The following is a 15985-nucleotide window of genomic DNA, read 5'->3' as shown; positions in this document are numbered from 1 at the left end:
ATCTAGTGCTGTTTCTGTTTTTGGGCGGAGAGCAAAAGCAACAGGTCTTGGTTTTAAATGTATAGGTGCTGCATTAGGATCCAATTGAAAGGAGACTTTTACACCGTTACATTTTCCCAAACCCTCTTCAACCTCTCAACTAAAATCCTTGAGGACTGCCTGTATTGGGTCTGTGGCAATGCTGTGTATTTCTGGTAACTGAATACCTAGGGGTTTAGACCACTCTCCACCGAGTAGACTGGCTTTTTGTCCCTTAACAATAATAAGGCACAAATAACCTCTGGCCTTCCTATAATTTATTTTGACAGAGCGGGAACCCAGCGTGGTAACATTGTGTTTGTTATAATCCACAAGCTGAATATCACAGGGTACAATAAGAGGAGCATTCACTGGCCATAATGCCTAGATATGTCTTCTCTGAGATTAATGAATACTCACATCCTGAGCCAAGTTCCATCCTGCATGGAGCTCCTTGTAATGTGACAACAGTATTTGTCTTGTGTCTGGTTGTATAAGATCCCACACTGTTGATGATTTCTGCAGAACAGACACTTAAATCAGGTTCATCTTCAAACCTTTATGCAGCTGCACGGCTTGTTTGTTCTACTTTGCTCTTGCCTTTCACTGGACAAGTCCCCTGGTGACATACTCTTTGTAGATGCCAATGGCGCTTACAAATATGACACACAGCTTCTCTGAAACAACAAACGCCACGTCTGTGATTCCCCTTACAACTGTTACAATTTTCTTGAGTGAGGTCCAAAGTATCTGATTGTGGGTAATATGATTTTGCTTTTGGGTCTCTATTTAGCAGCTGATGATTGTCTGATGCGCACAGTTTAATAGACGATTCCCATATTTCTTTTAAGTGTAGTAATGCAGCTTCATATGGAAGTGCTTCTTCCTGAGATAGCAAAGGTTTAATTTGGTCTTGCTAAGATCCTCCTCTGAAGAGCCTCATCTCTGACCCTACATACAAGTCTCTCAGCAAGGAATCCAAACTGTTACCGAAAATGCAATTTTCAGACAACCCTGAAGGCCTGCAATGCTTTCATCCTGCTTTTGATTCCTCCTGTTAAAATGAAATTGCTGAACTGTCTCTGAAGAGGTGGGTGCAAAAAGATTTTTTAACAATGTTATATGTTCTTGATAAGACCTGTTACTGGGTTTTGCAGAGGTGATGAGCAACATAACAATTTCAAACATTTTACTTCCAATCAAACTCAGCAACACTGCACATTGGTCAGCGTCTGTTACTTTGTTAGCTTCCAGAAAGAAGCTCAGTCTCTCCGCATATGAATCCCTTGAGGGTGGAGCTGATATGTCGAACTCTTTAATGTGACCTAATAATGCCATTCTGTGTGTGTGTATATATACAACTAGATTTATTCTCCAAATTTAAGTTTTGATTCTTTTGTAGCAGCACACTGGATTACTCACTGAGATGCCCTCCTCGTCACCACTAAGACTCCGGTTTATTTTTCTGAACACTGTGTAACAGAACACACGGAAAACACATAAAACGACATAGATAGATAGATAGATAGATAGATAGATAGATAGATAGATAGATAGATAGATAGATAGATAGATAGATAGATAGATAGATAGATAGATAGATAGATAGATAGATAGATAGATAGATAGATAGATAGATAGATCTTAATCCCAAGGGGAAATTCACAAGAACATAACTCAGGAAAAAAACCTATGGGAATTATACATGAAAACAAACAGCACCAGCTACTGGCACAAACTAATACAAGGCAATACTCAGGTGTACCAAGAGAGTGGATGAGGAACTGGTGACTGTGGGAATGTGGTCGTGACCTACTCACCCCTCCCCAGCTGCACCTATTTGACAATAGGTGATGCATGGTTATTATCAGCGTATCGCCAGCGTTGACCATGTTTACATGCTCTACTATTTCATTCACATAGGATTTTTGTGTTTATACATTTGTAAATGTCATGGTGAACTACCAGTGGGAACTATAAACCCACGTCCTCAGGCTCGGAGGTAAGCTTCTCGTGGCGGGAGCTAAACGGAGAGCACTTTCTGTCAGCTGTGCACAACTTATCTCAGTTGATGGTGTCAACTGATCTTTCTCTTTGCATCGTCCATCGCGCAGCATCGCCACTACAGTGGCCATCCGAGTTTTCAAGTATCCGTAGTAGCATCGGTACACTTTACCTTGGGTAATCATGTTCTGCATTGTACAATATATAAAAGGTGTCTGCACTTGCAATGTAAAACTTTCTAAAACCATTTTGTTAGATTGTGTGTGAGTGAGTTCAATTATCACAAAGACAACATACGAGAGGCAGCAGAGTGCAAGGAGAAGTAACTGAAAATCAGGTAGCTCTATATACCCACATTTCTTGCATGTATTGTCATTGCACAAAACTGAGACATGTTAATAAAGAATTCTTTGCCATTATTGTCATTTTTTAAGCTAAATGTGAGGAACAACAAAAATGGAACAACAAACAATAGCGGTATATCCATGATTGAGTCAGCCCAACAGTCATCCATGGACAGAGCTGGCAGGCAACAAATAGCAAGACACATTAAATGATCTCATTGCTCTTTGAGCTGCACTCAGAATTGACAATTGTGTGACAAAGATTTCAAATTTATATGTGGAAAAGCAAAGACTTGTCTAACTCTAAATAAACCAAGCTTTTATTTAGGAACTCCGTTTAACCAAACCAGTACAGTTTTCTGTTTATTATGTATCATTTAACAATTTGGTTTTAATTTGTTGCCCAATTTAAAAAATGTACTTTATTTTTGAAAGCAGAAAATTATTGCTATGGCATATTTATTACTCAATCAAATAAATAACTTTGTAGAGCTCTATTTATGTTTTTTTTCTGTTGATCAGCATCAGAAAAGACATAAAATCCACTGTGATTCAATGTTGTATTATAACAAAATTTGAAAATTTCCAAGGAGGTGAATACTTTTAATAGGTGCTTTATATTAAATAACAACATTTTTTTTGTTATCCTCTAATCATCTTACTTATAGGAAAGCAATGTTCATCTGAGATGTAGAAGTTATAATGGTTCTAATTATCAGTTTGAACCAATATATTTCTTGCATAAAAAATTAAACCAACAGGAACAAATAAATCTTCACATGTATAAACAAGCCTATCAATATGTTTTTTATATTAAATGCTAATGTTTTTTTCATGAATCTCTCCTGTTGCTGAATCTCAAAAGCAGGGAGCAGGTCTATGGCCTGTGCTTTTATGAGCATGAAGTGCTGCTTGCTGAATTGAAAATTAGAATTTGTGTTTGGAATAAAAATACACAGGATGGTCATTTTATTAGGCCGAATGTGTTCTCTTGCTTCCACTTTCATTGCCCTTGCTATAATTTCCCTCTTTACAAATTCTCTAGGAAAAGATTATTGCATTTTTCCTGTCAGTCACAGCTGTCAGTAAAACGGTCCATTTAGATAAAACACCTTTTCTAAAATAACATACTAAAAAGAAATCAAATTTGGTTGTACATTTTGAAAGAAATGAAAAATAAGAAAACACAGTATTCCTGAAAGAAAAGGCAACTGCATGTTAATGGCAATTAAAGAGAAAGTACAGTGCACAATATTTATATAAATGTTTGAATGTCTGGAATGGATAGAGCCAGACCCCGGCTATGAGCCAGTGCATTGTAGTGCCCACTCACACACACACCTTAATGGACCAGTTTATTACCGCCAGTTAATTAACACACTACTGTGGCATGGCAATGGATTGTGCAGATTGTGCAAAGCACAAGTGACTACGAGCTTGGGGGTCCACTCTGGGCTGTAGAGATTTTAAAAAAATTAATAACTTAAATCACTTGCATAGTTCACTGCGTTAATAATTCACAGTTTCAGTGACATGTTTGCACCATCACCAGGCAAGTCCAATACAATGCATGATGATATTACGTATTCGGCAGGCCTACAGTTTACACAAATTTAGAGTTCGGAGCCTAATCAGAGGCAAAACACGTCCTAGTTCACCTTACAGAGAAGTGCACATTCCCAAATTTGGTGACCTTTGGCATGCTATAGCAGACATGAACAGAACATGTTTTGAAGGACATCACATGAATAATGTAAGTATACATTATTATCGTAAATAATTATTACTTTTGTACTTGATGTCAACAGTTTCTGTTGTTAAGTTAGCGCCGAATATTTGAACAATTTGACCCTTTTTATGCTCTCGCCATACGACGCCATGTCGGCCAGTAGCAGCGGATCCGGAAAACATTATAAGAGTGGTGCTGCTAAACGTAAGGCATACCAGCAACAGGATTTGAAAAACGCTAAGCTTACTAAGATTTCTACCTTTCTCAAAACTGAGCAAGGGCCATCAATAGTAACTGAGAATGCCGATGCTGGTGAATCATCACAACGGTTACAAGCAGGTTACGCAGACAGTGTAGTTAGAGAAATGGTTGTAACTACCAAGTCTGGAAATAGTGATACAATGGCTTCAGATCAGATGCTGTCTGTTATTCCGTTATAAACAAACTAAACTCTTTCACTAGGATAGATTTACCTGATTTACATAAAATAATTTCTCAAATGAAACCCTCCACCTGTGCCCTTGACCCAATACCAACAAGTTTTTTCAAAGAAGTATCGGGCATGCTAATTGATAATGTTCTTGACATAGTAAATTCGTCATTAGATACGGGGGTCTTCCCAGACTGTCTTAAGACTGCTGTAGTTAAACCCCTACTTAAGAAAAATAATCTCGACCCCTCTGCTCTTGAAAATTATAGACCCATCTCTAACCTGCCTTTCTTAAGTAAAATTCTAGAGAAGGCAGTCATTATGCAGTTAAATGAGCACCTCAATAAACATTCTATTCTTGATAAATTTCAGTCAGGTTTTAGAACAAATCACAGCACAGAAACTGCACTCGTTAAAGTAGTAAATGATTTGCGGGTAAATGTAGACAGAGGCCATTTATCTGTTCTCATCCTCTTAGATCTGAGTGCCGCATTTGACACCATTGATCATAATATTCTTAGAAATCGCCTTAGTCAATGGGTGGGCCTCTCTGGCAGTGTCTTAAATTGGTTTGAATCCTACCTGGCAGGGAGAAAATTCTTTGTTAGTTGTGGTAATTACAACTCAAAGACACATGATATCCTATATGGTGTTCCACAAGGCTCTATCCTAGGTCCGCTGCTCTTCTCAATCTACATGCTTCCGTTAGGTCAGATTATCTCAGGACACAACGTGAGCTACCACAGCTATGCTGATGACACACAGCTGTATTTATCAATGCACCTGATGACCCTGAATCTCTTGATTCACTAACACAATGTCTGACTTGTATCTCAGAATGGATGAATAGTAATTTTCTCAAGCTGAATAAAGAGAAAACCGAAATCTTAGTGATTGGCAATAATGGATACAATGAGGCTATTAGAAATAAACTGGATGCATTAGGATTAAAAGTCAAAACGGAGGTAAAAACCTTAGGGGTAATCGTTGACTGTAATCTAAATTTTAAATCGCATATTAATCAGATCACTAGGACAGCATTTTTTCACTTAAGAAACATAGCAAAAGTTAGACCTCTTATATCATTGAAAGATGCGGAGAAATTAGTTCACGCATTTGTTTTCAGTCGACTAGATTACTGTAATGCACTCCTCTCAGGACTACCCAAAAAGGACATAAATCGTTTGCAACTTGTGCAGAATGCAGCTGCTAGAATCCTTACCAGGAAAAGAAAATCTGAGCACATTTCTCCAGTTTTGATGTCACTACACTGGTTACCTGTGTCATTCAGAATTGACTTTAAAATTCTGCTTATGGTTTATAAAGCCTTAAATAATCTCGCCCAATCTTATATATCGGAATGTCTGACACCTTATATTCCAAATCGTAACCTCAGATCCTCAACTGAGTGTCTCCTTAGAATTCCAAGAGCAAAACTTAAAGGAAGTGGTGAGGCGGCCTTCTGCTGTTATGCACCTAAAATCTGGAATAGCCTGCCAATAGGAATTCGCCAGGCTAATACAGTGGAGCACTTTAAAAAACTGCTGAAAACACATTACTTTAACATGGCCTTCTCATAACTTCGCTGCAATTTAAATCCTGATACTCTGCATATCCAATTCATTATAATAACTATTAATTCAAAATCTGTACTAACCCCTACTCTCTCTTCTCTTTCCTTTTCCGGTGTCCTTTTGGTGGCGCAACTACCCAAAGCACCATGATGTTCCAACAATGATGGATGGATTAAAAGCCAGAAGTCTGTATGACCATCAACATCAAGTGACTCTGTGAGAACCCTAACTACAAAAAGGACTATTTCATTGATGTTAGGTAGAATGCCCAGAGGGGACTGGGCGGTCTCGTGGCCTGGAACCCCTACAGATTTTATTTTTTTCTCCAGCTTTCTGGAGTTATTTTTTGTTTTTTCTGTCCACCCTGGCCATCGGACCTTACTCCTTTTCTATGTTAACTAATGTTGTCTTATTTTAATTTCTTATTTTGTCGGTTATTTTTCTTTTCTTCATTATGTAAAGCACTTTGAGCTACTTTTTGTATGAAAATGTGCTATATAAATAAATGTTGTTGTTGTTGTTGATAAAACCGTTAACAATGGAGAAACTACTAAAGACAAACGAGCAGTATATATGACCAAGCAATTTTCTACCAATAAGGCAAATTTCTTGGAACCATTCAAATCTCATTTTATGATGTCCATTTTCTCAGAACTTGTGTAAAACAGGTTGATTGTATAGTACTACCCTGTCAGCCAGTGTTGCTGTTTTAATTTGTTACAAATTGAAATTGCTTCATTTTACAGCACAGAACAGTTTCTACTTTCTAGCTTACGTTACATTTTAATCATCTTCCTTCACAAAGTTGTCTTGGAAAAATAAGCAGGTCCACATTTTACATACATTTACGTACTACTACTGCTTCCCGCACCTCCCACGTTCCATTCCCACAATTTATTTTTGCTAACTTACAGCTGCCATAATAAAGCAATTAAAAAAGTTATTACAAATTCCATTTTGAGAGCCGGTTTGTTTGTCACCAGCATGTGATCTGATAGGGTCATGGACACCACTGCACAGCCGGCCCCTAAGATAGTTGTGAATAAATTACTAACAGTTATGCTAGACAGGAGGGGCCAACCTCAGGGCGCTGCCTTCAGCAAGCTAGCTACGCCACTGACACAATATACGCATCTTAGAGGATATTGAAGAAAAACTGGAGGACCTTGTGAAAAAACAATGCAAACAACAACAACAGGGCAAAGAATTCAGACTTATGCCCATTTATCTCTTAGGCTGCAGCTTACATACAGTACATATATGAATAAATCAGTCCCTCCTGGAAGTTGGGATGTCGCGATCGCAACTATTCATGCAAATTCAACCAATCCCGCTAATTTCGTGCAGCCTTGCAATTCTGTCCAGTCACTGCAATTTTTTCACAAATTTGACCACTCTCCTTAGCCCGCTTCCCCAAGTCCACTTTCTTGAAACCAAGCCTGCAAGATGTGCTACACGAAAAGATCACATTTGCCATCAAATATTACTGCTAAAGTCTGTGCGAGTCAATTTCCTGAAGTTTTACGTGAAAGTGGTAAACTGATTTGCACCATGTACAATATTGTGCTAGAACACAGATGAAAGTCATCGCTTGACAGGCACTTTTCTATTGCAAAACATATCCGGAGAATGGCTGAAAAGCGAGGACTACAAACACGACAAGTGACCATGACAGAGGCTGTTGCATCCAGATCGGTTACAAGTGCTGAAAGAAACAAGGCGAGTTAGATTAAAATGCATGTTTATGGAAAATGTTAGAGAGACATAATTAGAAAGCTACCGAGGCGTGCTTGTCACTCTGCGTCTCAAATGATGTGTGTGTGTATGTGTGCGCAGCATGTGTGGGTGTGTGAGAGCGAGTATGAGAGAAATAAATATGTTTACAGATAAAAATATGAAGTGAAACAATTAAACATGCTGTATGTGCTTTGTTTAATATTTGAAAGTTGTATATGTGAGTGTGTGTGTCATATGTCACTGAGGCAGTGATGCAGAGGAGAGAGCATACACAAATAAGCTTACACATATTTTATTAGTGAAGGTAACAGTGGAGTGGGTAACTTATCTTACCTAGTTTTATTGCATTTGATCTGTACTTAATGTGTTTTTTTACTTTTACTTTGGTAAATTCATTTGCTCTTGCAATGTTATAGAAAAAAATAAAGCCTCAAAACATTGCAACATTGAAAAAGCTGCCACAAAATCAGGCATTTTAGGCCTCAACAATCACAAAAAAAGCCTGTGAAATCCTGATAAATAAATAAACACACTTTGGTCTGCACACACATCAGAATGACTATACAGTAAAGCAAGAAAATTAAAAAGTAAGAAAAATTCTGACTTGGCAGTCCCAGTGACAGTGAGGCATTATGCAGACATGCTGCTGCTGTTGGTGTTGGTTTCTTGACACACTTCTGCTGAATAATTTGTTGGCTGAAAGTCCTCACTGTTAGTGTGTCAGAAAGAGGATGTGCAGCATTGTTCATAATGACATTTGTATTTGTTTTAATTCTGTCCTTTGCTACCACCTTTAGTGGTGCACACTGCATTCCTATAATTTAGCTTGTTGATTCGGTATGCCTCTTATACAGGATGTTACCAGCCCAGCACACCACAGCATAGGAAATTGCACTAGTCATCACAGAGTTATAGAAGAGGTGAAGCATGTAACTTCCCACAAAAAGAAACACTGTCTCCTAAGGAAAAAGTCTGCTCTGCCCTTTCTTATACAGTTCCTCTGTGTTCTGAGACCAGTCCAACCAGTAATTAATGTAAACCCCCAAGTACTTGTAGGAGTGGACCACCACTTCATGATATGTGACGTAAATGCCACTGGTCTGTGGTCATAAATGAAGAGGTGTCTGCCTTCTTTGAAACATGAACAATGCATGATGTTTACCACAGCAGTGGCCTTAGGGACAGACTGAACAGGTTACAGAGGAGACCACAAAGTTGGTCACCAAAGGCCTTAAGAACTCGAGGACTGAATCCATCTGATCCCACAGCTTTTCCTCTAGGCAGCTTCCTCAGTTATCTTCATACATGGTCTTTAGTTATGGAAAGTCCATACTGATGGTCAGAGGTCACTCATCATTCCAGTTGATGAGGTAGGAGTTTTTGATGTACTAGGGATGGTGTTGGGAGACTGGTCATTGGAATAAAATAGCAGTGAAAGGGAAATTCCATTAAAAAATTGGTTCAGGGCATTAGCTTTGTCATTTTTGTAATTACTTTTGTAATTACACACAGTCCACTCCAGACATTCCTCATGTTATTCTGAATGAGTTTGTTTTCTGTTTTAGTTTTGTAAGCATCATGTCCTTCATTCAGCTTTTTCTTCAGCACATGCTGTACAGTATGTTCTTTTGACACTGCTACAAGTACATGTGGACACGCTGTCTGGAAAGGTTGTACATTGTTTAACGCTTCTTTAGTTTGCTTAATAAAGGATATTGTTTATTATATTCTGATCGGATGCCTTGTGGTGATTTTTTAAAATATGTGAAATGGAGAATTAAAGAGAAGAGAATAACCAGACCGTTACTATGTGATATTTATGAATTACTTCCCAAATTTAAAGTTATTTTGTAGACCCCCTTGGCATGTATCCCAGGCTCCCAGGGTTCGAGGACCCCACTTTGAGAAATACTACCCAAAGTGAAGCAATTCCCTTTGATACACTGCTGTATTTTTTATCAGTTAATACTTCCATGATCCTCGTAGGACTTTACATACCTCTTCTTTTGTCAGGTTTTCCTTGTCTGCGTAATCCCAAACAGCATTAGGTACACTGAGGTCTGGTTGCAGAGGTGGGCAGTCTAATACTGTTACTGTTACATTTGAGGACTTTTACTCCATGTAACTCTGAATTGTGTTTGAGGTCATTATTGTGCTGAAAAATGACATTTTTGCCAATAATTGTTTTTCCCAAAGTTACAAAATGATGAATCAAAATCTGTTTATATTTTTTGGTGGTCATCATTCTTTTGATTTTGACCATGCAGATAACCCACACCATTGGCTAAAGGCAGTAGGCACAGTAAGCTGAAGACAGCTATGTATTTACTTCTTGCCATTTCTTCTTCTGCCATAGTGGCATTGCTGGTCGGAGCATGCACTGATTACAGTGCTCTGCTGCACCCACCACACGCATTGTTGTAAAGCAAAAATTTCAAATATGGTCCACGTATCCGAAGAGCGACCCTACAAAGACTTCAGGCAGAAGGTGGCATGGCTTTACCTAATTTTCAGTTTTATTACTGGGCAGCAAACATACAAGCCATAAAATCCTGGACACAAAAAAATGAACATACACAGGCTTGGCTCGCAATAGAAGTAAAATCCTGTAGTACTTCTTTATACTCCCTGCTCTGCGCTCCAATAAATGCAAGTTATCGCAAATATACTAATAACCCAATTGTGCTTTACTCACTCAGAATATGGAACCAACTTAGAAAGCATTTTAAAAATCTTTTATCCTCGGCACCTTTGCAAGAGAACCACCTCTTTCAACCCTCGCAAACATATCCAGTTTTTAACACCTGGAAAAGTTTTGGGATTAAAATGCTCAGAGATCTTTATATAGACAACATATTTGCATCTTTTGAACAATTACGTTCCAAATTCAACCTCCCAGCTACACATTTCTTTCACTATCTTCAAATTAGAAATTTTGTTAAACAGAAACTGCCCGATTTTCCTCACCTCGTACCCTCCACCATGCTGGAAAAAATACTGCTGAATTTCAAGGAATTAAACACCATCTCCGTATTATATAAAATCTTATTAGAGTCCCTACCTTTCAAAGACCCAAGAGGACATTGGGAAGAAGATCTCTTAATCAATATATCAGAAAAGGAGTGGAAAGTAGCAAAGCAGAGAATTCACTCGAGCTCCATATGCGCAAAGCATAGAATTATTCAACAAAAAATTATGTATCGAGCACATCTGTCTCGCTTAATATTGTCCAAAATGTTTCCAGGGCAAGATCCAACCTGCGAATGCTGCAACCAAGCTCCTGCCTCACTGGGTCACATGTTCTGGGCCTGCACCAAACTAACATCATTTTGGACCAAAATTTTTAAGTGCCTTTCAGACAGCCTTGGTGTCACAATCCCTCCTAACACATTAACAGCTGTGTTCGGTGTTCTTCCAGATGAACTTGAATTGGAGAAGGACAAGCAAACAGTGATTGCATTCACTACACTTTTGGCACGCAGACTTATTTTGTTAAATTGGAAGAATCCTAATTCTCCTCTGATAAGTCAGTGGGAAACCGATGTTTTATATTATTTGAAATTAGAAAAAATCAAATACTCAGTTAGAGGATCTGTACAGAATTTTTTCAAAACCTGGCAGGATCTAATCAATATTATTTTAGAATAAGAGAAATAATTATTACCGCATTTATTTCCCTTCTCCATTTTTTATTTACCTATATATATTTCTTCCTTTCTTTTGTTTATTGTTGCCTTATTAAAAAGCCCTAAGCAATTCTCCTTTGGCTAAGCTCTCCTTCTCAGGGGTGGGGTTTGATTTGTCTTCAATTTTTTTTTTGTTATAAAATGATCTATTTGAATGGAATGATTACAATAAAATTAATAAATAAAATAAAAAAAAAATTTTAAATATGGAATCTTTACTCCATAAGACTGTCACAGTTTGGTGTTCCAAGCTTTATAGTCTTTTGCACACTGCAGTCTGTTCTGCTTCTTACTTTTCTACAAAAATGGTTTCTTAGCTGCAACACAGTCTGCACAACAACTTCTATTCCAACCTCTTTGCAAGGTCTAAGTTGCTACATTGGTGCCAGAAGGCTCTTCTGAGCAAGCACTTCATTGGCTTTTGTTACAACGCTAACAAAGTGCCCTTTAAGTATTGTTCATCAGATTTAGACAGCTTTTGTGTTTTCTACTATTTTATTTCTGACCAGTTTCTTCAAATTTCTTTTAGACAGCTTGAATAGCACATCTTGAAAATCTGGTTTTGTGTATTATTACTCTTTAACTGTGGCCATGTTAAATCAAACCTATGGTTTTACATTTTTAAAAGTGTGTTAGCTTTACCACTTTCAAAACTTATAAAAAGTATGCTCTTAAGGGGGTGATTTTGTCAAAACAAGAGGTGGCACATTCAGATCTAAAAAAGGCGTTATGTCCAGAGGATGCATTTCAATGCACTGTTTAAAACTGTAACATTTAATTGTCGAGGGCACTCCATTTCTAGATCACAACAATTTGCTTTCAAAGTGGTTGTATCTTTTAAGGTCCTTTTCTGCGTATCAGGGTCATATTTCTTAAAAATTACAGCATATGTAATTCATCAAATTTAGGGCTGCTGCTCACTATAGTGTTAATTTAACACATTTCAAATAAACAATGATGACGTCTATCTAAAATTTATGCAACCTTCAGTGATTCCAAATATTTGTAACGTGTTAATGTTATGACAATAGAGATAACAACCTACACAAATGTTGCTGTGAACTCCCTGAAAGACAAGCAGCAAGTACAGCTCAGGTTCCTCTTGGATGCACTATAAGGTGCTTCCAAAATAATGAACTAACTGCATTTGATCTTATATGCCAACGTTATAAATATCCATACTTCAAATTCTGTTGGTATCCTATTTTAAATATAATATACACCACCATGCGACCAATTGATATACACCAGTCTCTGATGATTAGGTATCTATGAGTAATACACCTCATTGTGAAAAGCAGTTAGTGAACAGTGATTTTATTCTACAATTCCAATTAACAAGTGACAGCTCCCACCCACACAAGATCAAAACTTACAGATTTTTCTCAATACAGCAGAATTGAATCCTATGAGCTCCAATTAGAGAGAAAAAAACAAATCTGCTTGTCCAGATTGTGTCATCTTTAGACACAAAACTGTAAAATAATTCAAAAGGGGAAGAAATCGTAGTTGTAACTAAATAATTACATTATTATGTATACATTGTGAGCACCTTTTATAAAATACTTTATGAAGTTTGACCAATTACCATATGTAAATTGACTGTTAATTTAAAGTGTTTTCAGATGGCATGCATAATAAAAGAAGTTGCTTGAGAGTAGTAATAACAGGACAGGAAATAATATGGACTTATAAAATGAAATAAGCTCCCTGTCTCGTTAAATCTGTTTCTAATCAAATTAATCAATTAATTAAGATTGTAAACCCATCTCTAATCTGTCAGTATAGCCACTGTTATGCTTCAGGCAGGTTGTGCTCCCTGGCTTATGTTTATTTTTATTTATTTTGTTCTTTTTGTGATTTTAGATGTGTGGTATAGTGGATAAGATGTTGGACTTTAAACACTGAGGTTGTAGGTTCAAATCCTGCTACTGACACTGTGTGACCCTGAGCAAGTCACTGCACTAGCCTGTGCTCCAACTGCAAAAGAAAATTAAAAGAAATTCAGTGAATTGTATCCCAAAAGGTGGAAGTTATCCTGGGTAAAGGAAACAGCCAAATAAATAAATGTGTTTTATTACTTATTTATTAATTTAGTTGAAATTGTTCTGTTTGTTTGTTTGTTTGTTTAGTTTCTATGTATATTTTGTTGTTCTCCTATGTTCCTTTTGAACTCCAAGAAGGGGTTTTATATTTTAGTCTGGGTTTCTTCACTGGTTTATGTTTTATATTTATTTTCATTCAATTTTAAGTTTATTTTTATGTCCAGTTATTACTTTATCATAAGGTTTAATGTATTATTGTTTTTGCTATGTTTAGGAATATTTATGTACTGTTTCTCTAATTGTCTTTATGTTCCTTGTGTGGAAATCCAAGAGGCAGGACCACCTCTTGCACCACTGCCCTCAGCCCCATAAAAGGAAGCCCGGGAAGTGCAATCCCAGTCATTTACTGAATGTGCTTTGGAGGAGCTGTCAGTCTGTTTTGTGAGTATTGTTGTTTGCTTTTTTAACATTTTTGTTAAATCTAAGTGAACAAAATGATTTTGAAATGGCAAATGTGTGAAAATATTTATAATGAATGGGAAGTTAAAAATAATAAACATTTGGAATAAAAAGACTGCATGCATGATATAAAACAATTAAGAGATTTACTGTATCATACAGATACATCTGCAGTATATTATAATACCGCATGAATTTTTTAATGATAAATCTATTAACATGATAGTGACATCTGTATTAATTTATATAAAATGTATGACTCCCCCTATTGCTATTCACTTAAACAGATGTGGGGGCTTATGTCTGTAAATGTTGCATGGTTATACAATTGTTGCTTTTTTATTTGTAAATCTGTCTGAGTGCTCTGGGCCTACCTTCAGTGAAATGCAATATATATAAAAATACAGCTAATTGAATTGAATAACCAGTATCTTATGAGCAAAGACTCCACATTGGTGAACAAGTATTAATACATTCTGTAGGCCATTCATAGCTTTATAAGGTGAGAAGGTAAGTTTCTTCCAAATGGAATACAAAGCTGCAAAAGCAGAAGGAGTTAAACTAGAAAAGTGCAAGCACCTGAGACCAGAGGCCTTTGAGTTTAACAAAAAGTCCCAATTAACTATCAATGCAGTGAACCTTACACAAACTACAAGATTTGACATAGAAAAAGTACAAATATTTACATTAATTTCAATGTTTTAATTTTTCTTCAACACATCCTTCTCAAGTAAGATTTCTGCCATATGATTTTGATTCTTCATGGATGTATTATGAAATGCTTCAAGGAACAAAATGAGACTTCCCAATTCATTAACTTTACATTAATTAAATATATATAATAATACACTTAAGGCAGACAAGATTCCACAATATTATGTGGTAAAGAATCCATTTTCAAGACTAAGTCACCTAGGATTATCAAAGAGATCTTAATAGGGATTTAAATTTTGTTTACAGTTTAAAATACAGATTATAGTTTCATTTATTTAATTTGGGTGATGCAGTATGGCTGTGTTACATATTTTAATTGAAACCCACGAAAACATAACAACCTGTGTCCTTCAAATACCAATGACAGGCAGGTAGGATGTCAACAAGAAAGGGCACTTGTTCATTGATGGGTACTAAATACATGAGTGTAAATGAGAGGGAGGTCAGTGGAATGGTAAGGATGCAGGGAGTAGAGTTGGCAAAGGTGGATGAGATCAAATACTTGGGATCAACAGTACAGAGTAATGGGGATTGTGGAAGAGAAGTGAAGAAGAGTGCAGGCAGGGTGGAATGGGTGGAGAAGAGTGTCAGGAGTGATTTGTGACAGACAGTTTTCAGCAAGAGTGAAAGGGAAGGTCTATAGGACGGTAGTGACACCAGCTGTGTTATATTGGTTGGAGACGGTGGCACTGACCAGAAAGCAGGAGACAGAGCTGGAGGTAGCAGAGTTAAAGATGCTAGTATTTGCACTGGGTGTAACGAGGATGGATAGGATTAGAAATGAGTACATTAGAGGGTCAGCTCAAGTTGGACAGCTTGGAGACAAAGTAAGAGAGGTGAGATTGCATTGGTTTGGACATGTGCAGAGGAGAGATGCTGAGTATATTGGGAGAAGAATGTTAAGGATAGAGCTGCCAGGGAAGAGGAAAAGAGGAAGTCCTAAGAGAAGGTTCATGGATGTGGTGAGAGGGGATATGCAGGTGATGGATGTAAGAGAACAAGATGCAGAGGACAGAAAGATATGGAGGAAGATGATCCGCTGTGGCAATCCCTAAAGGGAGCAGCCAAAAGAAGAAGAAGGAGAAGAAGTGAAGAACTGAGCCTTGGGTGTAACTGTTACATACCAATCATTCAATATCTATAACGAAATACAGGATATAATAAAGTTATAATTGCTCAAAATATTTCTCCCAAAACATAGAACAGTAATTATTTAACAGAAATGACAATGAAAAGCACTATCAA

The sequence above is a fragment of the Erpetoichthys calabaricus genome, chromosome 6 (genome assembly GCF_900747795.2).
Source record: "Erpetoichthys calabaricus chromosome 6, fErpCal1.3, whole genome shotgun sequence".
NCBI lineage: Eukaryota > Metazoa > Chordata > Cladistia > Polypteriformes > Polypteridae > Erpetoichthys > Erpetoichthys calabaricus.
The sequence above is the reverse complement of the archived record's forward strand: the minus strand, read 5'-3'. Positions refer to the sequence as shown.